Source organism: Maylandia zebra, linkage group LG3, assembly GCF_041146795.1.
Source record: "Maylandia zebra isolate NMK-2024a linkage group LG3, Mzebra_GT3a, whole genome shotgun sequence".
In the NCBI taxonomy this organism is placed as follows: domain Eukaryota; kingdom Metazoa; phylum Chordata; class Actinopteri; order Cichliformes; family Cichlidae; genus Maylandia; species Maylandia zebra.
In genome coordinates this window covers 52,583,058-52,604,583 of record NC_135169.1, presented here as the reverse complement: position 1 = coordinate 52,604,583, position 21,526 = coordinate 52,583,058, and the positions used below count along the sequence as shown (strand labels likewise).

The 21,526-nt window shown below is 57.1% G+C and overlaps 11 non-coding genes and 2 pseudogenes across 11 annotated transcripts; all 13 read right to left on the bottom strand.

The window, feature by feature from the left end:
- Nucleotides 1-1,151: 1,151 nt before the first annotated feature.
- On the bottom strand, nucleotides 1,152-1,270 carry LOC143417507 (5S ribosomal RNA). The gene has a single exon (XR_013097729.1). It is a non-coding gene; the product is annotated as a 5S ribosomal RNA (ribosomal RNA).
- Nucleotides 1,271-2,365: 1,095 nt separating this feature from the next.
- Nucleotides 2,366-2,484, bottom strand: LOC143417491 (5S ribosomal RNA). The gene has a single exon (XR_013097713.1). It is a non-coding gene; the product is annotated as a 5S ribosomal RNA (ribosomal RNA).
- Nucleotides 2,485-3,777: 1,293 nt separating this feature from the next.
- On the bottom strand, nucleotides 3,778-3,896 carry LOC143417614 (5S ribosomal RNA). The gene has a single exon (XR_013097760.1). It is a non-coding gene; the product is annotated as a 5S ribosomal RNA (ribosomal RNA).
- Nucleotides 3,897-4,794: 898 nt separating this feature from the next.
- On the bottom strand, nucleotides 4,795-4,913 carry LOC143417198 (5S ribosomal RNA). Its single transcript, XR_013097415.1, has one exon. It is a non-coding gene; the product is annotated as a 5S ribosomal RNA (ribosomal RNA).
- Nucleotides 4,914-6,878: 1,965 nt separating this feature from the next.
- LOC143417552 (5S ribosomal RNA) lies at nucleotides 6,879-6,997 on the bottom strand (annotated as a pseudogene).
- A 1,057-nt stretch (nucleotides 6,998-8,054) lies between these two features.
- Nucleotides 8,055-8,163, bottom strand: LOC143417593 (5S ribosomal RNA; annotated as a pseudogene).
- Nucleotides 8,164-9,490: 1,327 nt separating this feature from the next.
- Nucleotides 9,491-9,609, bottom strand: LOC143417485 (5S ribosomal RNA). The gene has a single exon (XR_013097707.1). It is a non-coding gene; the product is annotated as a 5S ribosomal RNA (ribosomal RNA).
- Nucleotides 9,610-11,206: 1,597 nt separating this feature from the next.
- Nucleotides 11,207-11,325, bottom strand: LOC143417873 (5S ribosomal RNA). The gene has a single exon (XR_013098021.1). It is a non-coding gene; the product is annotated as a 5S ribosomal RNA (ribosomal RNA).
- A 1,097-nt stretch (nucleotides 11,326-12,422) lies between these two features.
- Nucleotides 12,423-12,541, bottom strand: LOC143417848 (5S ribosomal RNA). The gene has a single exon (XR_013097995.1). It is a non-coding gene; the product is annotated as a 5S ribosomal RNA (ribosomal RNA).
- Nucleotides 12,542-15,123: 2,582 nt separating this feature from the next.
- On the bottom strand, nucleotides 15,124-15,242 carry LOC143417164 (5S ribosomal RNA). The gene has a single exon (XR_013097381.1). It is a non-coding gene; the product is annotated as a 5S ribosomal RNA (ribosomal RNA).
- Nucleotides 15,243-16,495: 1,253 nt separating this feature from the next.
- On the bottom strand, nucleotides 16,496-16,614 carry LOC143417879 (5S ribosomal RNA). Its single transcript, XR_013098027.1, has one exon. It is a non-coding gene; the product is annotated as a 5S ribosomal RNA (ribosomal RNA).
- Nucleotides 16,615-18,181: 1,567 nt separating this feature from the next.
- Nucleotides 18,182-18,300, bottom strand: LOC143417428 (5S ribosomal RNA). The gene has a single exon (XR_013097649.1). It is a non-coding gene; the product is annotated as a 5S ribosomal RNA (ribosomal RNA).
- A 1,408-nt stretch (nucleotides 18,301-19,708) lies between these two features.
- On the bottom strand, nucleotides 19,709-19,827 carry LOC143417383 (5S ribosomal RNA). The gene has a single exon (XR_013097604.1). It is a non-coding gene; the product is annotated as a 5S ribosomal RNA (ribosomal RNA).
- Between the last annotated feature and the right edge of the window lie 1,699 nt (nucleotides 19,828-21,526).

The following is a 21,526-nucleotide window of genomic DNA, read 5'->3' as shown; positions in this document are numbered from 1 at the left end:
AGAGCCACAGGCCCTGGTGTGGTGTAAGTGGCCTCAGCCAGAAGCCACAGGCACTGGTGTGGTGTAAGTGGCCTCAGCCAGCAGCCACAGGCCCTGGTGTGGTGTAAGTGGCCTCAGCCAGCAGCCACAGGCCCTGGTGTGGTGTAAGTGGCCTCAGCCAGCAGCCACAGGCCCTGGTGTGGTGTAAGTGGCCTCAACCAGAGCCACAGGTCCTGGTGTGGTGTAAGTGGCCTCAGCCAGTGCCACAGGCCCTGGTGTGGTGTAAGTGGCCTGAGCAAGAGCCACAGACCCTGGTGTGGTGTAGGTGGCCTCAGCCAGCAGCCACAGGCCCTGGTGTGGTGTAAGTGGCCTCAATAGCAACTAATGCCCTGGTGTGGTGTAAGTGGCCTCATCCAGCAGCCACAGGCCCTGGTGTGGTGTAAGTGGCCTCAATAGCAACTAATGCCCTGGTGTGGTGTAGGTGGCCTCATCCAGCAGCCACAGGCCCTGGTGTGGTGTAATTGGCCTCAATAGCAACTAATGCCCTGGTGTGGTGTAGGTGGCCTCAGCCAGCAGCCACAGGCCCTGGTGTGGTGTAAGTGGCCTCAATAGCAACTAATGCCCTGGTGTGGTGTAAGTGGCCTCATCCAGCAGCCACAGGCCCTGGTGTGGTGTAATTGGCCTCAATAGCAACTAATGCCCTGGTGTGGTGTAGGTGGCCTCAGCCAGCAGCCACAGGCCCTGGTGTGGTGTAAGTGGCCTCAATAGCAACTAATGCCCTGGTGTGGTGTAAGTGGCCTCATCCAGCAGCCACAGGCCCTGGTGTGGTGTAAGTGGCCTGAGCAAGAGCCACAGACCCTGGTGTGGTGTAATTGGCCTCAATAGCAACTAAGGCCCTGGTGTGGTGTAGGTGGCCTCAGCCAGCAGCCACAGGCCCTGGTGTGGTGTAAGTGGCCTCAGCCAGCAACCACAGGCCCTGATGTGGTGTAAGTGGCCCCAGCCGGTCACTCAGGCCCTGGTGTGGTGTAAGTGGCATCAGCTAGCAGCACAAGACATTGGAAAAGAGCCAAAAGCAATGTCGTTAATGTGCCCTCATTAATGGGCAGCTGCTTTTGGTCTTTTAATACACCCCTTCTCTGGATCAAAAGCGGTTCAATGACATGAAAATGAAAGGCTTACAGCACCAGGTATTCCCAGGCATACTCCCATCCAAGTACTAACCAAGCCCAGCCCTGCTTAGCTTCCGAGATCAGACGAGGTCGGGCGTGCTCAGGGTGGTATGGCCGTAAGCTGCTGGCCCCAGCACAATGTCTCAATTTATGGATTCAACTGATTAGGTGGCAAGTACCTGAAGTTACGAAGACAATCCTTTAACCATACCTGCATGTTTGCATAATACCCTAACCCAAAGGCTCAGTTTAGCATTTATCTAACAGCACAGGCCCTGGATTGTTGAAGATGGCCTCAGGAACCAGCACAGGGCCTGGTGTGTTGTACATGGCCACAGCTAGCAGCACAGGGCCTGGTTTGGTGAAGATGGCCTCGGCCAGAAGCGCAGGGCCTGGTGTGATGTGAGTGGCCTGAGCAAGAGCCACAGGCCCTGGTGTGGTGTAAGTGGCCTCAGCCAGAAGCCACAGGCACTGGTGTGGTGTAAGTGGCCTCAGCCAGCAGCCACAGGCCCTGGTGTGGTGTAAGTGGCCTCAGCCAGCAGCCACAGGCCCTGGTGTGGTGTAAGTGGCCTCAGCCAGCAGCCACAGGCCCTGGTGTGGTGTAAGTGGCCTCAACCAGAGCCACAGGTCCTGGTGTGGTGTAAGTGGCCTCAGCCAGTGCCACAGGCCCTGGTGTGGTGTAAGTGGCCTGAGCAAGAGCCACAGACCCTGGTGTGGTGTAATTGGCCTCAATAGCAACTAATGCCCTGGTGTGGTGTAGGTGGCCTCAGCCAGCAGCCACAGGCCCTGGTGTGGTGTAAGTGGCCTCAATAGCAACTAATGCCCTGGTGTGGTGTAAGTGGCCTCATCCAGCAGCCACAGGCCCTGGTGTGGTGTAAGTGGCCTGAGCAAGAGCCACAGACCCTGGTGTGGTGTAATTGGCCTCAATAGCAACTAAGGCCCTGGTGTGGTGTAGGTGGCCTCAGCCAGCAGCCACAGGCCCTGGTGTGGTGTAAGTGGCCTCAGCCAGCAGCCACAGGCCCTGATGTGGTGTAAGTGGCCCCAGCCGGTCACTCAGGCCCTGGTGTGGTGTAGGTGGCATCAGCTAGCAGCACAAGACATTGGAAAACAGCCAAAAGCAATGTCGTTAATGTGCCCTCATTAATGGGCAGCTGCTTTTGGTCTTTTAATACACCCCTTCTCTGGATCAAAAGCGGTTCAATGACATGAAAATGAAAGGCTTACAGCACCAGGTATTCCCAGGCATACTCCCATCCAAGTACTACCCAAGCCCAGCCCTGCTTAGCTTCCGAGATCAGACGAGGTCGGGCGTGCTCAGGGTGGTATGGCCGTAAGCTGCTGGCCCCAGCACAATGTCTCAATTTATGGATTCAACTGATTAGGTGGCAAGTACCTGAAGTTACGAAGACAATCCTTTAACCATACCTGCATGTTTGCATAATACCCTAACCCAAAGGCTCAGTTTAGCATTTATCTAACAGCACAGGCCCTGGATTGTTGAAGATGGCCTCAGGAACCAGCACAGGGCCTGGTGTGTTGTACATGGCCACAGCTAGCAGCACAGGGCCTGGTTTGGTGAAGATGGCCTCGGCCAGAAGCGCAGGGCCTGGTGTGATATGAGTGGCCTGAGCAAGAGCCACAGGCCCTGGTGTGGTGTAAGTGGCCTGAGCAAGAGCCACAGGCCCTGGTGTGGTGTAAGTGCCCTCAGCCAGCAGCCACAGGCACTGGTGTGGTGTAAGTGACCTCAGCCAGCAGCCACAGGCCCTGGTGTGATGTGAGTGGCCTGAGCAAGAGCCACAGGCCCTGGTGTGGTGTAAGTGGCCTCAGCCAGAAGCCACAGGCACTGGTGTGGTGTAAGTGGCCTCAGCCAGCAGCCACAGGCCCTGGTGTGGTGTAAGTGGCCTCAGCCAGCAGCCACAGGCCCTGGTGTGGTGTAAGTGGCCTCAGCCAGCAGCCACAGGCCCTGGTGTGGTGTAAGTGGCCTCAGCCAGAGCCACAGGCCCTGGTGTGGTGTAAGTGGCCTCAGCCAGTGCCACAGGCCCTGGTGTGGTGTAAGTGGCCTGAGCAAGAGCCACAGACCCTGGTGTGGTGTAATTGGCCTCAATAGCAACTAATGCCCTGGTGTGGTGTAGGTGGCCTCAGCCAGCAGCCACAGGCCCTGGTGTGGTGTAAGTGGCCTCAATAGCAACTAATGCCCTGGTGTGGTGTAAGTGGCCTCAGCCAGCAGCCACAGGCCCTGGTGTGGTGTAAGTGGCCTGAGCAAGAGCCACAGACCCTGGTGTGGTGTAATTGGCCTCAATAGCAACTAAGGCCCTGGTGTGGTGTAGGTGGCCTCAGCCAGCAGCCACAGGCCCTGGTGTGGTGTAAGTGGCCTCAGCCAGCAGCCACAGGCCCTGGTGTGGTGTAAGTGGCCTCAGCCAGCAGCCACAGGCCCTGATGTGGTGTAAGTGGCCCCAGCCGGTCACTCAGGCCCTGGTGTGGTGTAGGTGGCATCAGCTAGCAGCACAAGACATTGGAAAACAGCCAAAAGCAATGTCGTTAATGTGCCCTCATTAATGGGCAGCTGCTTTTGGTCTTTTAATACACCCCTTCTCTGGATCAAAAGCGGTTCAATGACATGAAAATGAAAGGCTTACAGCACCAGGTATTCCCAGGTAGTCTCCCATCCAAGTACTAACCAAGCCCAGCCCTGCTTAGCTTCCGAGATCAGACGAGGTCGGGCGTGCTCAGGGTGGTATGGCCGTAAGCTGCTGGCCCCAGCACAATGTCTCAATTTATGGATTCAACTGATTAGGTGGCAAGTACCTGAAGTTACGAAAACAATCCTTTAACCATACCTGCATGTTTGCATAATACCCTAACCCAATGGCTCAGTTTAGCATTTATCTAACAGCACAGACCCTGGATTGTTGAAGATGGCCTCAGGAACCAGCACAGGGCCTGGTTTGGTGAAGATGGCCTCGGCCAGAAGCGCAGGGCCTGGTGTGATGTGAGTGGCCTGAGCAAGAGCCACAGGCACTGGTGTGGTGTATGTGGCCTCAGCCAGCAGCCACAGGCCCTGGTGTGGTGTAAGTGGCCTCAATAGCAACTAAGGCCGTGGTGTGGTGTAAGTGGCCTCAGCCAGCAGCCACAGGCCCTGGTGTGGTGTAAGTGGCCTCAGCCAGCAGCCACAGGCCCTGGTGTGGTGTAAGTGGCCTGAGCAAGAGCCACAGGCCCTGGTGTGGTGTAATTGGCCTCAATAGCAACTAAGGGCCTGGTGTGGTGTATGTGGCCTCAGCCAGCAGCCACAGGCCCTGGTGTGGTGTAAGTGGCCTCAATAGCAACTAAGGCCCTGGTGTGGTGTAGGTGGCCTCAGCCAGCAGCCACAGGCCCTGGTGTGGTGTAAGTGGCCTCAGCCAGCAGCCACAGGCCCTGGTGTGGTGTAAGTGGCCTCAGCCAGAGCCACAGGCCCTGATGTGGTGTAAGTGGCCCCAGCCGGTCACTCAGGCCCTGGTGTGGTGTAGGTGGCATCAGCTAGCAGCACAAGACATTGGAAAACAGCCAAAAGCAATGTCGTTAATGTGCCCTCATTAATGGGCAGCTGCTTTTGGTCTTTTAATACACCCCTTCTCTGGATCAAAAGCGGTTCAATGACATGAAAATGAAAGGCTTACAGCACCAGGTATTCCCAGGCAGTCTCCCATCCAAGTACTAACCAAGCCCAGCCCTGCTTAGCTTCCGAGATCAGACGAGGTCAGGCGTGCTCAGGGTGGTATGGCCGTAAGCTGCTGGCGCCAGCACAATGTCTCAATTTATGGATTCAACTGATTAGGTGGCAAGTACCTGAAGTTACGAAGACAATCCTATAACCATACATGCATGTTTGCATAATACCATAACCCAAAGGCTCAGTTTGGCATTTATCTAACAGCACAGGCCCTGGATTGTTGAAGATGGCCTCTGGAACCAGCACAGGGCCTGGTGTGTTGTACATGGCCACAGCAAGCAGCACAGGGCCAGGTTTGGTGAAGATGGCCTCGGCCAGAAGCACAGGGTCTGGTGTGATATGAGTGGCCTGAGCAAGAGCCACAGGCCCTGGTGTGGTGTAGGTGGCCTCAGCCAGCAGCCACAGGCCCTTGTGCGGTGTAAGTGGCCTCAGCCAGAAGCCACAGGCACTGGTGTGGTGTAAGTGCCCTCAGCCAGCAGCCACAGGCCCTGGTGTGGTGTAAGTGACCTCAGCCAGCAGCCACAGGCCCTGGTGTGGTGTAAGTGGCCTCAGCCAGAAGCCACAGGCACTGGTGTGGTGTAAGTGCCCTCAGCCAGCAGCCACAGGCCCTGGTGTGGTGTAAGTGACCTCAGCCAGCAGCCACAGGCCCTGGTGTGGTGTAAGTGGCCTCAGCCAGCAGCCACAGGCCCTGGTGTGGTGTAAGTGGACTCAGCCAGTGCCACAGGCCCTGGTGTGGTGTAAGTGGCCTGAGCAAGAGTCACAGACCCTGGTGTGGTGTAATTGGCCTCAATAGCAACTAATGCCCTGGTGTGGTGTAAGTGACCTCAGCCAGCAGCCACAGGCACTGGTGTGGTGTAAGTGCCCTCAGCCAGCAGCCACAGGCCCTGGTGTGGTGTAAGTGGCCTCAGCCAGCAGCCACAGGCCGTGGTGTGGTGTAAGTGGCCTCAGCCAGCAGCCACAGGCCCTGGTGTGGTGTAAGTGGCCTGAGCAAGAGCCACAGGCCCTGGTGTGGTGTAAGTGGCCTCAGCCAGAAGCCACAGGCACTGGTGTGGTGTAAGTGCCCTCAGCCAGCAGCCACAGGCCCTGGTGTGGTGTAAGTGACCTCAGCCAGAGCCACAGGCCCTGGTGTGGTGTAAGTGGCCTCAGCCAGCAGCCACAGGCCCTGGTGTGGTGTAAGTGGCCTCAGCCAGTGCCACAGGCCCTGGTGTGGTGTAAGTGGCCTCAGCCAGCAGCCACAGGCCCTGGTGTGGTGTAAGTGACCTCAGCCAGAGCCACAGGCCCTGGTGTGGTGTAAGTGGCCTCAGCCAGCAGCCACAGGCCCTGGTGTGGTCTAAGTGGCCTGAGCAAGAGTCACAGACCCTGGTGTGGTGTAATTGGCCTCAATAGCAACTAATGCCCTGGTGTGGTGTAGGTGGCCTCAGCCAGCAGCCACAGGCCCTGGTGTGGTGTAAGTGGCCTCAGCCAGTGCCACAGGCCCTGGTGTGGTGTAAGTGGCCTGAGCAAGAGCCACAGACCCTGGTGTGGTGTAATTGGCCTCAATAGCAACTAATGCCCTGGTGTGGTGTAAGTGGCCTCAGCCAGCAGCCACAGGCCCTGGTGTGGTGTAAGTGGCCTCAATAGCAACTAATGCCCTGGTGTGGTGTAAGTGGCCTCATCCAGCAGCCACAGGCCCTGGTGTGGTGTAAGTGGCCTGAGCAAGAGCCACAGGCCCTGGTGTTGTGTAATTGGCCTCAATAGCAACTAAGGCCCTGGTGTGGTGTAGGTGGCCTCAGCCAGCAGCCACAGGCCCTGGTGTGGTGTAAGTGGCCTCAGCCAGCAGCCACAGGCCCTGATGTTGTGTAAGTGGCCCCAGCCGGTCACTCAGGCCCTGGTGTGGTGTAGGTGGCATCAGCTAGCAGCACAAGACATTGGAAAACAGCCAAAAGCAATGTCGTTAATGTGCCCTCATTAATGGGCAGCTGCTTTTGGTCTTTTAATACACCCCTTCTCTGGATCAAAAGCGGTTCAATGACATGAAAATGAAAGGCTTACAGCACCAGGTATTGCCAGGCAGTCTCCCATCCAAGTACTAACCAAGCCCAGCCCTGCTTAGCTTCCGAGATCAGACGAGGTTGGGCGTGCTCAGGGTGGTATGGCCGTAAGCTGCTGGCCCCAGCACAATGTCTCAATTTATGGATTCAACTGATTAGGTGGCAAGTACCTGAAGTTACGAAGACAATCCTTTAACCATACCTGCATGTTTGCATAATACCCTAACCCAAAGGCTCAGTTTAGCATTTATCTAACAGCACAGGCCCTGGATTGTTGAAGATGGCCTCAGGAACCAGCACAGGGCCTGGTGTGTTGTACATGGCCACAGCTAGCAGCACAGGGCCTGGTTTGGTGAAGATGGCCTCGGCCAGAAGCGCAGGGCCTGGTGTGATGTGAGTGGCCTGAGCAAGAGCCACAGGCCCTGGTGTGGTGTAAGTGGCCTCAGCCAGAAGCCACAGGCACTGGTGTGGTGTAAGTGGCCTCAGCCAGCAGCCACAGGCCCTGGTGTGGTGTAAGTGGCCTCAGCCAGCAGCCACAGGCCGTGGTGTGGTGTAAGTGGCCTCAGCCAGCAGCCACAGGCCCTGGTGTGGTGTAAGTGGCCTCAGCCAGAGCCACAGGCCCTGGTGTGGTGTAAGTGGCCTGAGCAAGAGCCACAGACCCTGGTGTGGTGTAATTGGCCTCAGCCAGCAACTAATGCCCTGGTGTGGTGTAAGTGGCCTCAATAGCAACTAATGCCCTGGTGTGGTGTAAGTGGCCTCATCCAGCAGCCACAGGCCCTGGTGTGGTGTAAGTGGCCTGAGCAAGAGCCACAGGCCCTGGTGTGGTGTAATTGGCCTCAATAGCAACTAAGGCCCTGGTGTGGTGTAGGTGGCCTCAGCCAGCAGCCACAGGCCCTGGTGTGGTGTAAGTGGCCTCAGCCAGCAGCCACAGGCCCTGGTGTGGTGTAAGTGGCCTCAGCCAGCAGCCACAGGCCCTGATGTGGTGTAAGTGGCCACAGCCGGTCACTCAGGCCCTGGTGTGGTGTAGGTGGCATCAGCTAGCAGCACAAGACATTGGAAAACAGCCAAAAGCAATGTCGTTAATGTGCCCTCATTAATGGGCAGCTGCTTTTGGTCTTTTAATACACCCCTTCTCTGGATCAAAAGCGGTTCAATGACATGAAAATGAAAGGCTTACAGCACCAGGTAGTCTCCCATCCAAGTACTAACCAAGCCCAGCCCTGCTTAGCTTCCGAGATCAGACGAGGTCGGGCGTGCTCAGGGTGGTATGGCCGTAAGCTGCTGGCCCCAGCACAATGTCTCAATTTATGGATTCAACTGATTAGGTGGCAAGTACCTGAAGTTACAAAGACAATCCTATAACCATACCTGCATGTTTGCATAATACCCTAACCCAAAGGCTCAGTTTAGCATTTATCCAACAGCACAGGCCCTGGATTGTTGAAGATGGCCTCAGGAACCAGAACAGGGCCTGGTGTGTTGTACATGGCCACAGCTAGCAGCACAGGGCCTGGTTTGGTGAAGATGGCCTCGGCCAGAAGCACAGGGCCTGGTGTGATATGAGTGGCCTGAGCAAGAGCCACAGGCCCTGGTGTGGTGTAAGTGGCCTGAGCACGAGCCACAGGCCCTGGTGTGGAGTAAGTGGCCTGAGCAAGAGCCACAGGCCCTGGTGTGGTGTAAGTGGCCTGAGCAAGACCACAGGCCCTGGTGTGGTGTAATTGGCCTCAATAGCAACTAAGGCCCTGGTGTGGTGTATGTGGCCTCAGCCAGCAGCCACAGGCCCTGGTGTGGTGTAAGTGGCCTCAGAAGCAAATAAGGCCGTGGTGTGGTGTATGTGACCTCAGCCAGGAGCCACAGGCCCTGGTGTGGTGTAAGTGGCCTCAGCCAGCAGCCACAGGCCCTGGTGTGGTGTAAGTGGCCTCAGCCAGCAGCCACAGGCCCTGGTGTGGTGTAAGTGGCCTCAGCCAGAGCCACAGGCCCTGGTGTAGTGTAAGTGGCCTCAGCCAGTGCCACAGGCCCTGGTGTGGTGTAAGTGGCCTGAGCAAGAGCCACAGACCCTGGTGTGGTGTAATTGGCCTCAATAGCAACTAATGCCCTGGTGTGGTGTAGGTGGCCTCAGCCAGCAGCCACAGGCCCTGGTGTGGTGTAAGTGGCCTCAATAGCAACTAATGCCCTGGTGTGGTGTAAGTGGCCTCATCCAGCAGCCACAGGCCCTGGTGTGGTGTAAGTGGCCTGAGCAAGAGCCACAGGCCCTGGTGTGGTGTAATTGGCCTCAATAGCAACTAAGGCCCTGGTGTGGTGTAGGTGGCCTCAGCCAGCAGCCACAGGCCCTGGTGTGGTGTAAGTGGCCTCAGCCAGCAGCCACAGGCCCTGGTGTGGTGTAAGTGGCCTCAGCCAGCAGCCACAGGCCCTGATGTGGTGTAAGTGGCCCCAGCCGGTCACTCAGGCCCTGGTGTGGTGTAGGTGGCATCAGCTAGCAGCACAAGACATTGGAAAAGAGCCAAAAGCAATGTCGTTAATGTGCCCTCATTAATGGGCAGCTGCTTTTGGTCTTTTAATACACCCCTTCTCTGGATCAAAAGCAGTTCAATGACATGAAAATGAAAGGCTTACAGCACCAGGTATTCCAAGGAAGTCTCCCATCCAAGTACTAACCAAGCCCAGCCCTGCTTAGCTTCCGAGATCAGACGAGGTCCGGCGTGCTCAGGGTGGTATGGCCGTAAGCTGCTGGCCGCAGCACAATGTCTCAATTTATGGATTCAACTGATTAGGTGGCAAGTACCTGAAGTTACGAAGACAATCCTATAACCATACCTGCATGTTTGCATAATACCCTAACCCAAAGGCTCAGTTTAGCATTTATCCAACAGCACAGGCCCTGGATTGTTGAAGATGGCCTCAGGAACCAGAACAGGGCCTGGTGTGTTGTACATGGCCACAGCTAGCAGCACAGGGCCTGGTTTGGTGAAGATGGCCTCGGCCAGAAGCACAGGGCCTGGTGTGATATGAGTGGCCTGAGCAAGAGCCACAGGCCCTGGTGTGGTGTAAGTGGCCTGAGCAAGAGCCACAGGCCCTGGTGTGGTGTAAGTGGCCTGAGCAAGACCACAGGCCCTGGTGTGGTGTAAGTGGCCTGAGCAAGACCACAGGCCCTGGTGTGGTGTAATTGGCCTCAATAGCAACTAAGGCCCTGGTGTGGTGTATGTGGCCTCAGCCAGCAGCCACAGGCCCTGGTGTGGTGTAAGTGGCCTCAGAAGCAAATAAGGCCGTGGTGTGGTGTATGTGACCTCAGCCAGGAGCCACAGGCCCTGGTGTGGTGTAAGTGGCCTCAGCCAGCAGCCACAGGCCTTGGTGTGGTGTAAGTGGCCTCAGCCAGCAGCCACAGGCCCTGGTGTGGTGTAAGTGGCCTCAGCCAGTGCCACAGGCCCTGGTGTGGTGTAAGTGGCCTGAGCAAGAGCCACAGACCCTGGTGTGGTGTAATTGGCCTCAATAGCAACTAATGCCCTGGTGTGGTGTAGGTGGCCTCAGCCAGCAGCCACAGGCCCTGGTGTGGTGTAAGTGGCCTCAGCCAGTGCCACAGGCCCTGGTGTGGTGTAAGTGGCCTGAGCAAGAGTCACAGACCCTGGTGTGGTGTAATTGGCCTCAATAGCAACTAATGCCCTGGTGTGGTGTAGGTGGCCTCAGCCAGCAGCCACAGGCCCTGGTGTGGTGTAAGTGGCCTCAGCCAGTGCCACAGGCCCTGGTGTGGTGTAAGTGGCCTGAGCAAGAGCCACAGACCCTGGTGTGGTGTAAGTGGCCTGAGCAAGAGTCACAGACCCTGGTGTGGTGTAATTGGCCTCAATAACAACTAATGCCCTGGTGTGGTGTAGGTGGCCTCAGCCAGCAGCCACAGGCCCTGGTGTGGTGTAAGTGGCCTCAGCCAGTGCCACAGGCCCTGGTGTGGTGTAAGTGGCCTCAATAGCAACTAATGCCCTGGTGTGGTGTAAGTGGCCTCAGCCAGCAGCCACAGGCCCTGGTGTGGTGTAATTGGCCTCAATAGCAACTAAGGCCCTGGTGTGGTGTAAGTCGCCTCATCCAGCAGCCACAAGCCCTGGTGTGGTGTAAGTGGCCTCAGCCAGAGCCACAGGCCCTGGTGTGGTGTAAGTGGCCCCAGCCGGTCACTCAGGCCCTGGTGTGGTGTAGGTGGCATCAGCTAGCAGCACAAGACATTGGAAAACAGCCAAAAGCAGTGTCGTTAATGTGCCCTCATTAATGGGCAGCTGCTTTTGGTCTTTTAATACACCCCTTCTCTGGATCAAAAGCAGTTCAATGACATGAAAATTAAAGGCTTACAGCACCAGGTATTCCCAGGCAGTCTCCCATCCAAGTACTAACCAAGCCCAGCCCTGCTTAGCTTCCGAGATCAGACGAGGTCGGGCGTCCTCAGGGTGGTATGGCCGTAAGCTGCTGGCCCCAGCACAATGTCTCAATTTATGGATTCAAGTGATTAGGTGGCAAGTACCTGAAGTTACGAAGACAATCCTATAACCATAACTGCATGTTTGCATAATACCCTAACCCAAAGGCTCAGTTTGGCATTTATCCAACAGCACAGGCCCTGGATTGTTGAAGATGGCCTCAGGAACCAGCACAGGGCCTGGTGTGTTGTACATGGCCACAGTTAGCAGCACAGGGCCTGGTTGGGTGAAGATGGCCTCGGCCAGAAGCACAGGGTCTGGTGTGATATGAGTGGCCTGAGCAAGAGCCACAGGCCCTGGTGTGGTGTAAGTGTCCTCAGCCAGCAGCCACAGGCCCTGGTGTGGTGTAAGTGTCCTCAGCCAGCAGCCACAGGCCCTGGTGTGGTGTAAGTGGCCTCAGCCAGCAGCCACAGGCCCTGGTGTGGTGTAAGTGGCCTCAGCCAGTGCCACAGGCCCTGGTGTGGTGTAATTGGCCTCAATAGCAACTAAGGCCCTGGGGTGGTGTATGTGGCCTCAGCCAGCAGCCACAGGCCCTGGTGTGGTGTACATGGCCACAGCCAGCAGCCACAGGCCCTGGTGTGGTGTAAGTGGCCTCAATAGCAACTAAGGCCCTGGTGTGGTGTAAGTGGCCTCAGCCAGCAGCCACAGGCCTTGGTGTGGTGTAAGTCGCCTCATCCAGCAGCCACAGGCCCTGGTGTGGTGTAAGTGGCCTCAGCCAGCAGCCACAGGCCCTGGTGTGGTGTAAGTGGCCTCAGCCAGTGCCACAGGCCCTGGTGTGGTGTAAGTGGCCTGAGCAAGAGCCACAGACCCTGGTGTGGTGTAATTGGCCTCAATAGCAACTAATGCCCTGGTGTGGTGTAAGTGGCCTCAGCCAGCAGCCACAGGCCCTGATGTGGTGTAAGTGGCCCCAGCCGGTCACTCAGGCCCTGGTGTGGTGTAGGTGGCATCAGCTAGCAGCACAAGACATTGGAAAACAGCCAAAAGCAATGTCGTTAATGTGCCCTCATTAATGGGCAGCTGCTTTTGGTCTTTTAATACACCCCTTTCTCTGGATCAAAAGCGGTTCAATGACATGAAAATGAAAGGCTTACAGCACCAGGTATTCCCAGGAAGTCTCCCATCCAAGTACTAACCAAGCCCAGCCCTGCTTAGCTTCCGAGATCAGACGAGGTCGGGCGTGCTCAGGGTGGTATGGCCGTAAGCTGCTGGCCCCAGCACAATGTCTCAATTTATGGATTCAACTGATTAGGTGGCAAGTACCTGAAGTTACGAAGACAATCCTTTAACCATACCTGCATGTTTGCATAATACCCTAACCCAAAGGCTCAGTTTAGCATTTATCTAACAGCACAGGCCCTGGATTGTTGAAGATGGCCTCAGGAACCAGCACAGGGCCTGGTGTGTTGTACATGGCCACAGCTAGCAGCACAGGGCCTGGTTTGGTGAAGATGGCCTCGGCCAGAAGCGCAGGGCCTGGTGTGATGTGAGTGGCCTGAGCAAGAGCCACAGGCCCTGGTGTGGTGTAAGTCGCCTCAGCCAGAAGCCACAGGCACTGGTGTGGTGTAAGTGGCCTCAGCCAGCAGCCACAGGCCCTGGTGTGGTGTAAGTGGCCTCAGCCAGCAGCCACAGGCCCTGGTGTGGTGTACGTGGCCTCAGCCAGCAGCCACAGGCCCTGGTGTGGTGTAAGTGGCCTCAGCCAACAGCCACAGGCCCTGGTGTGGTGTAAGTGGCCTCAGCCAGAGCCACAGGCCCTGGTGTGGTGTAAGTGGCCTCAGCCAGTGCCACAGGCCCTGGTGTGGTGTAAGTGGCCTGAGCAAGAGCCACAGACCCTGGTGTGGTGTAATTGGCCTCAATAGCAACTAATGCCCTGGTGTGGTGTAGGTGGCCTCAGCCAGCAGCCACAGGCCCTGTTGTGGTGTAAGTGGCCTCAGCCAGTGCCACAGGCCCTGGTGTGGTGTAAGTGGCCTGAGCAAGAGCCACAGACCCTGGTGTGGTGTAATTGGCCTCAATAGCAACTAATGCCCTGGTGTGGTGTAGGTGGCCTCAGCCAGCAGCCACAGGCCCTGGTGTGGTGTAAGTGGCCTCAGCCAGTGCCACAGGCCCTGGTGTGGTGTAAGTGGCCTGAGCAAGAGTCACAGACCCTGGTGTGGTGTAATTGGCCTCAATAGCAACTAATGCCCTGGTGTGGTGTAGGTGGCCTCAGCCAGCAGCCACAGGCCCTGGTGTGGTGTAAGTGGCCTCAGCCAGTGCCACAGGCCCTGGTGTGGTGTAAGTGGCCTCAATAGCAACTAATGCCCTGGTGTGGTGTAAGTGGCCTCAGCCAGCAGCCACAGGCCCTGGTGTGGTGTAATTGGCCTCAATAGCAACTAAGGCCCTGGTGTGGTGTAATTGGCCTCAATAGCAACTAAGGCCCTGGTGTGGTGTAAGTGGCCTCAGCCAGCAGCCACAGGCCCTGGTGTGGTGTAAGTGGCCTCAGCCAGAGCCACAGGCCCTGATGTGGTGTAAGTGGCCCCAGTCGGTCACTCAGGCCCTGGTGTGGTGTAAGTGGCCTGAGCAAGAGCCACAGACCCTGGTGTGGTGTAATTGGCCTCAATAGCAACTAATGCCCTGGTGTGGTGTAGGTGGCCTCAGCCAGCAGCCACAGGCCCTGGTGTGGTGTAAGTGGCCTCAATAGCAACTAATGCCCTGGTGTGGTGTAAGTGGCCTCAGCCAGCAGCCACAGGCCCTGGTGTGGTGTAAGTGGCCTGAGCAAGAGCCACAGACCCTGGTGTGGTGTAATTGGCCTCAATAGCAACTAAGGCCCTGGTGTGGTGTAGGTGGCCTCAGCCAGCAGCCACAGGCCCTGGTGTGGTGTAAGTGGCCTCAGCCAGAAGCCACAGGCACTGGTGTGGTGTAAGTGGCCTCAGCCAGCAGCCACAGGCCCTGGTGTGGTGTAAGTGGCCTCAGCCAGCAGCCACAGGCCCTGGTGTGGTGTAAGTGGCCTCAGCCAGCAGCCACAGGCCCTGGTGTGGTGTAAGTGGCCTCAGCCAGTGCCACAGGCCCTGGTGTGGTGTAAGTGGCCTGAGCAAGAGCCACAGACCCTGGTGTGGTGTAATTGGCCTCAATAGCAACTAATGCCCTGGTGTGGTGTAGGTGGCCTCAGCCAGCAGCCACAGGCCCTGGTGTGGTGTAAGTGGCCTCAATAGGAACTAATGCCCTGGTGTGGTGTAAGTGGCCTCAGCCAGCAGCCACAGGCCCTGGTGTGGTGTAAGTGGCCTGAGCAAGAGCCACAGACCCTGGTGTGGTGTAATTGGCCTCAATAGCAACTAAGGCCCTGGTGTGGTGTAGGTGGCCTCAGCCAGCAGCCACAGGCCCTGGTGTGGTGTAAGTGGCCTCAGCCAGCAGCCACAGGCCCTGGTGTGGTGTAAGTGGCCTGAGCAAGAGCTACAGACCCTGGTGTGGTGTAATTGGCCTCAATAGCAACTAAGGCCCTGGTGTGGTGTAGGTGGCCTCAGCCAGCAGCCACAGGCCCTGGTGTGGTGTAAGTGGCCTCAGCCAGCAGCCACAGGCCCTGGTGTGGTGTAAGTGGCCTCAGCCAGAGCCACAGGCCCTGATGTGGTGTAAGTGGCCCCAGCCGGTCACTCAGGCCCTGGTGTGGTGTAGGTGGCATCAGCTAGCAGCACAAGACATTGGAAAAGAGCCAAAAGCAATGTCGTTAATGTGCCCTCATTAATGGGCAGCTGCTTTTGGTCTTTTAATACACCCCTTCTCTGGATCAAAAGCGGTTCAATGACATGAAAATGAAAGGCTTACAGCACCAGGTATTCCAAGGAAGTCTCCCATCCAAGTACTAACCAAGCCCAGCCCTGCTTAGCTTCCGAGATCAGACGAGGTCGGGCGTGCTCAGGGTGGTATGGCCGTAAGCTGCTGGCCCCAGCACAATGTCTCAATTTATGGATTCAACTGATTAGGTGGCAAGTACCTGAAGTTATGAAGACAATCCTTTAACCATACCTGCATGTTTGCATAATACCCTAACCCAAAGGCTCAGTTTAGCATTTATCTAACAGCACAGGCCCTGGATTGTTGAAGATGGCCTCAGGAACCAGCACAGGGCCTGGTGTGTTGTACATGGCCACAGCTAGCAGCACAGGGCCTGGTTTGGTGAAGATGGCCTCGGCCAGAAGCGCAGGGCCTGGTGTGATGTGAGTGGCCTGAGCAAGAGCCACAGGCCCTGGTGTGGTGTAAGTGGCCTCAGCCAGAAGCCACAGGCACTGGTGTGGTGTAAGTGGCCTCAGCCAGCAGCCACAGGCCCTGGTGTGGTGTAAGTGGCCTCAGCCAGCAGCCACAGGCCCTGGTGTGGTGTAAGTGGCCTCAGCCAGCAGCCACAGGCCCTGGTGTGGTGTAAGTGGCCTCAGCCAGAGCCACAGGCCCTGGTGTGGTGTAAGTGGCCTCAGCCAGTGCCACAGGCCCTGGTGTGGTGTAAGTGGCCTGAGCAAGAGCCACAGACCCTGGTGTGGTGTAATTGGCCTCAATAGCAACTAATGCCCTGGTGTGGTGTAGGTGGCCTCAGCCAGCAGCCACAGGCCCTGGTGTGGTGTAAGTGGCCTCAATAGCAACTAATGCCCTGGTGTGGTGTAAGTGGCCTCAGCCAGCAGCCACAGGCCCTGGTGTGGTGTAAGTGGCCTGAGCAAGAGCCACAGACCCTGGTGTGGTGTAATTGGCCTCAATAGCAACTAAGGCCCTGGTGTGGTGTAAGTGGCCTCAGCCAGCAGCCACAGGCCCTGGTGTGGTGTAAGTGGCCTCAGCCAGCAGCCACAGGCCCTGATGTGGTGTAAGTGGCCGCAGCCGGTCACTCAGGCCCTGGTGTGGTGTAGGTGGCCTCAGCCAGCAGCCACAGGCCCTGGTGTGGTGTAAGTGGCCTCAGCCAGCAGCCACAGGCCCTGGTGTGGTGTAAGTGGCCTCAGCCAGAGCCACAGGCCCTGATGTGGTGTAAGTGGCCCCAGCCGGTCACTCAGGCCCTGGTGTGGTGTAGGTGGCATCAGCTAGCAGCACAAGACATTGGAAAACAGCCAAAAGCAGTGTCGTTAATGTGCCCTCATTAATGGGCAGCTGCTTTTGGTCTTTTAATACACCCCTTCTCTGGATCAAAAGCAGTTCAATGACATGAAAATGAAAGGCTTACAGCACCAGGTATTCCCAGGCAGTCTCCCATCCAAGTACTAACCAAGCCCAGCCCTGCTTAGCTTCCGAGATCAGACGAGGTCGGGGGTGCTCAGGGTGGTATGGCCGTAAGCTGCTGGCCCCAGCACAATGTCTCAATTTATGGATTCAAGTGATTAGGTGGCAAGTACCTGAAGTTACGAAGACAATCCTATAACCATAACTGCATGTTTGCATAATACCCTAACCCAAAGGCTCAGTTTGGCATTTATCCAACAGCACAGGCCCTGGATTGTTGAAGATGGCCTCTGGAACCAGCACAGGGCCTGGTGTGTTGTACATGGCCACAGCTAGCAGCACAGGGCCTGGTTGGGTGAAGATGGCCTCGGCCAGAAGCACAGGGTCTGGTGTGATATGAGTGGCCTGAGCCAGAGCCAGAGGCCCTGGTGTGGTGTAAGTGGCCTCAGCCAGCAGCCACAGGCCCTGGTGTGGTGTAAGTGGCCTCAGCCAGCAGCCACAGGCCCTGGTGTGGTGTAAGTGGCCTCAGCCAGTGCCACAGGCCCTGGTGTGGTGTAATTGGCCTCAATAGCAACTAAGGCCCTGGTGTTGTGTATGTGGCCTCAGCCAGCAGCCACAGGCCCTGGTGTGGTGTAAGTGGCCTCAGCCAGCAGCCACAGGCCCTGGTGTGGTGTAAGTGGCCTGAGCAAGAGCCACAGACCCTGGTGTGGTGTAATTGGCCTCAATAGCAACTAAGGCCCTGGTGTGGTGTAAGTGGCCTCAGCCAGCAGCCAAAGGCCCTGGTGTGGTGTAGGTGGCCTCAGCCAGCAGCCACAGGCCCTGGTGTGGTGTAAGTGGCCTCAGAAGCAAATAAGGCCGTGGTGTGGTGTATGTGGCCTCAGCCAGGAGCCACAGGCCCTGGTGTGGTGTAAGTGGCCTCAATAGCAACTAAGGCCCTGGTGTGGTGTAAGTGGCCTCAGCCAGCAGCCACAGGCCTTGGTGTGGTGTAAGTCGCCTCAGCCAGAAGCCACAGGCACTGGTGTGGTGTAAGTGGCCTCAGCCAGCAGCCACAGGCCCTGGTGTGGTGTAAGTGGCCTCAGCCAGCAGCCACAGGCCCTGGTGTGGTGTAAGTGGCCTCAGCCAGCAGCCACAGGCCCTGGTGTGGTGTAAGTGGCCTCAGCCAGTGCCACAGGCCCTGGTGTGGTGTAAGTGGCCTGAGCAAGAGCCACAGACCCTTGTGTGGTGTAATTGGCCTCAATAGCAACTAATGCACTGGTGTGGTGTAAGTGGCCTCAGCCAGCAGCCACAGGCCGTGGTGTGGTGTAAGTGGCCTCAGCCAGTGCCACAGGCCCTGGTGTGGTGTAAGTGGCCTGAGCAAGAGCCACAGACCCTGGTGTGGTGTAATTGGCCTCAATAGCAACTAATGCCCTGGTGTGGTATAAGTGGCCTCAGCCAGCAGCCACAGGCCCTGGTGTGGTGTAAGTGGCCTCAGCCAGCAGCCACAGGCCCTGATGTGGTGTAAGTGGCCCCAGCCGGTCACTCAGGCCCTGGTGTGGTGTATGTGGCATCAGCTAGCAGCACAAGACATTGGAAAACAGCCAAAAGCAATGTCGTTAATGTGCCCTCATTAATGGGCAGCTGCTTTTGGTTTTTTAATACACCCCTTCTCTGGATCAAAAGCGGTTCAATGACATGAAAATGAAAGGCTTACAGCACCAGGTATTCCCAGGCAGTCTCCCATCCAAGTACTAACCAAGCACAGCCCTGCTTAGCTTCCGAGATCAGACGAGGTCGGGCGTGCTCAGGGTGGTATGGCCGTAAGCTGCTGGCCCCAGCACAATGTCTCAATTTATGGATTCAACTGATTAGGTGGCAAGTACCTGAAGTTACGAAGACAATCCTATAACCATACCTGCATGTTTGCATAATACCCTAACCCAAAGGCTCAGTTTAGCATTTATCCAACAGCACAGGCCCTGGATTGTTGAAGATGGCCTCAGGAACCAGAACAGGGCCTGGTGTGTTGTACATGACCAAAGCTAGCAGCACAGGGCCTGGTTTGGTGAAGATGGCCTCGGCCAGAAGCACAGGGCCTGGTGTGATATGAGTGGCCTGAGCAAGAGCCACAGGCCCTGGTGTGGAGTAAGTGGCCTGAGCAAGAGCCACAGGCCCTGGTGTGGTGTAAGTGGCCTTAGCAAGAGCAACAGGCCCTGGTGTGGAGTAAGTGGCCTCAGCCAGCAGCCACAGGCCCTGGTGTGGTGTAAGTGGCCTCAGAAGCAAATAAGGCCGTGGTGTGGTGTATGTGGCCTCAGCCAGCAGCCACAGGCCCTGGTGTGGTGTAAGTGGCCTCAATAGCAACTAAGGCCCTGGTGTGGTGTAAGTGGCCTCAGCCAGCAGCCACAGGCCTTGGTGTGGTGTAAGTCGCCTCATCCAGCAGCCACAGGCCCTGGTGTGGTGTAAGTGGCCTCAGCCAGAGCCACAGGCCCTGGTGTGGTGTAATTGGCCTCAATAGCAACTAATGCCCTGGTGTGGTGTAAGTGGCCTCAGCCAGCAGCCACAGGCCCTGGTGTGGTGTAAGTGGCCTCAATAGCAACTAAGGCCCTGGGGTGGTGTATGTGGCCTCAGCCAGCAGCCACAGGCCCTGGTGTGGTGTACATGGCCACAGCCAGCAGCCACAGGCCCTGGTGTGGTGTAAGTGGCCTCAATAGCAACTAAGGCCCTGGTGTGGTGTAAGTGGCCTCAGCCAGCAGCCACAGGCCTTGGTGTGGTGTAAGTAGCCTCATCCAGGAGCCACAGGCCCTGGTGTGGTGTAAGTGGCCTCAGCCAGCAGCCACAGGCCCTGGTGTGGTGTAAGTGGCCTCAGCCAGTGCCACAGGCCCTGGTGTGGTGTAAGTGGCCTGAGCAAGAGCCACAGACCCTGGTGTGGTGTAATTGGCCTCAATAGCAACTAATGCCCTGGTGTGGTGTAAGTGGCCTCAGCCAGCAGCCACAGGCCCTGGTGTGGTGTAAGTGGCCTCAGCCAGCAGCCACAGGCCCTGATGTGGTGTAAGTGGCCCCAGCCGGTCACTCAGGCCCTGGTGTGGTGTAGGTGGCATCAGCTAGCAGCACAAGACATTGGAAAACAGCCAAAAGCAATGTCGTTAATGTGCCCTCATTAATGGGCAGCTGCTTTTGGTCTTTTAATACACCCCTTCTCTGGATCAAAAGCGGTTCAATGACATGAAAATGAAAGGCTTACAGCACCAGGTATTCCCAGGCAGTCTCCCATCCAAGTACTAACCAAGCCCAGCCCTGCTTAGCTTGCGAGATCAGACGAGGTCGGGCGTGCTCAGGGTGGTATGGCCGTAAGCTGCTGGCCCCAGCACAATGTCTCAATTTATGGATTCAACTGATTAGGTGGCAAGTACCTGAAGTTACGAAGACAATCCTTTAACCATACCTGCATGTTTGCATAATACCCTAACCCAAAGGCTCAGTTTAGCATTTATCTAACAGCACAGACCCTGGATTGTTGAAGATGGCCTCAGGAACCAGCACAGGGCCTGGTGTGTTGTACATGGCCACAGCTAGCAGCACAGGGCCTGGTTTGGTGAAGATGGCCTCGGCCAGAAGCGCAGGGCCTGGTGTGATGTGAGTGGCCTGAGCAAGAGCCACAGGCCTTGGTGTGGTGTAAGTGGCCTCAGCCAGAAGCCACAGGCACTGGTGTGGTGTAAGTGCCCTCAGCCAGCAGCCACAGGCCCTGGTGTGGTGTAAGTGGCCTCAGCCAGCAGCCACAGGCCCTGGTGTGGTGTAAGTGGCCTCAGCCAGCAGCCACAGGCCCTGGTGTGGTGTAAGTGGCCTCAGCCAGTGCCACAGGCCCTGGTGTGGTGTAAGTGGCCTGAGCAAGAGTCACAGACCCTGGTGTGGTGTAATTGGCCTCAATAGCAACTAAGGCCCTGGTGTGGTGTAAGTGGCCTCAGCCAGAAGCCACAGGCACTGGTGTGGTGTAAGTGGCCTCAGCCAGCAGCCACAGGCCCTGGTGTGGTGTAAGTGGCCTCAGCCAGCAGCCACAGGCCCTGGTGTGGTGTAAGTGGCCTCAGCCAGAGCCACAGGCCCTGGTGTGGTGTAAGTGGCCTCAGCCAGTGCCACAGGCCCTGGTGTGGTGTAAGTGGCCTGAGCAAGAGCCACAGACCCTGGTGTGGTGTAATTGGCCTCAATAGCAACTAATGCCCTGGTGTGGTGTAGGTGGCCTCAGCCAGCAGCCACAGGCCCTGGTGTGGTGTAAGTGGCCTCAATAGCAACTAATGCCCTGGTGTGGTGTAGGTGGCCTCAGCCAGCAGCCACAGGCCCTGGTGTGGTGTAATTGGCCTCAATAGCAACTAATGCCCTGGTGTGGTGTAAGTGGCCTCAGCCAGCAGCCACAGGCCCTGGTGTGGTGTAAGTGGCCTGAGCAAGAGCCACAGACCCTGGTGTGGTGTAATTGGCCTCAATAGCAACTAAGGCCCTGGTGTGGTGTAAGTGGCCTCAGCCAGTGCCACAGGCCCTGGTGTGGATTAAGTGGCCTCAATAGCAACTAAGGCCCTGGTGTGGTGTATGTGGCCTCAGCCAGCAGCCACAGGCCCTGGTGTGGTGTAAGTGGCCTCAGAAGCAAATAAGGCCGTGGTGTGGTGTATGTGGCCTCAGCCAGCAGCCACAGGCCCTGGTGTGGTGTAAGTGGCCTCAATAGCAACTAAGGCCGTGGTGTGGTGTAAGTGGCCTCAGCCAGCAGCCACAGGCCCTGGTGTGGTGTAAGTGGCCTGAGCAAGAGCCACAGGCCCTGGTGTGGTGTAATTGGCCTCAATAGCAACTAAGGCCCTGGTGTGGTGTATGTGGCCTCAGCCAGCAGCCACAGGCCCTGGTGTGGTGTAAGTGGCCTCAATAGCAACTAAGGCCCTGGTGTGGTGTAGGTGGCCTCAGCCAGCAGCCACAGGCCCTGGTGTGGTGTAAGTGGCCTCAGCCAGCAGCCACAGGCCCTGGTGTGGTGTAAGTGGCCTCAGCCAGAGCCACAGGCCCTGATGTGGTGTAAGTGGC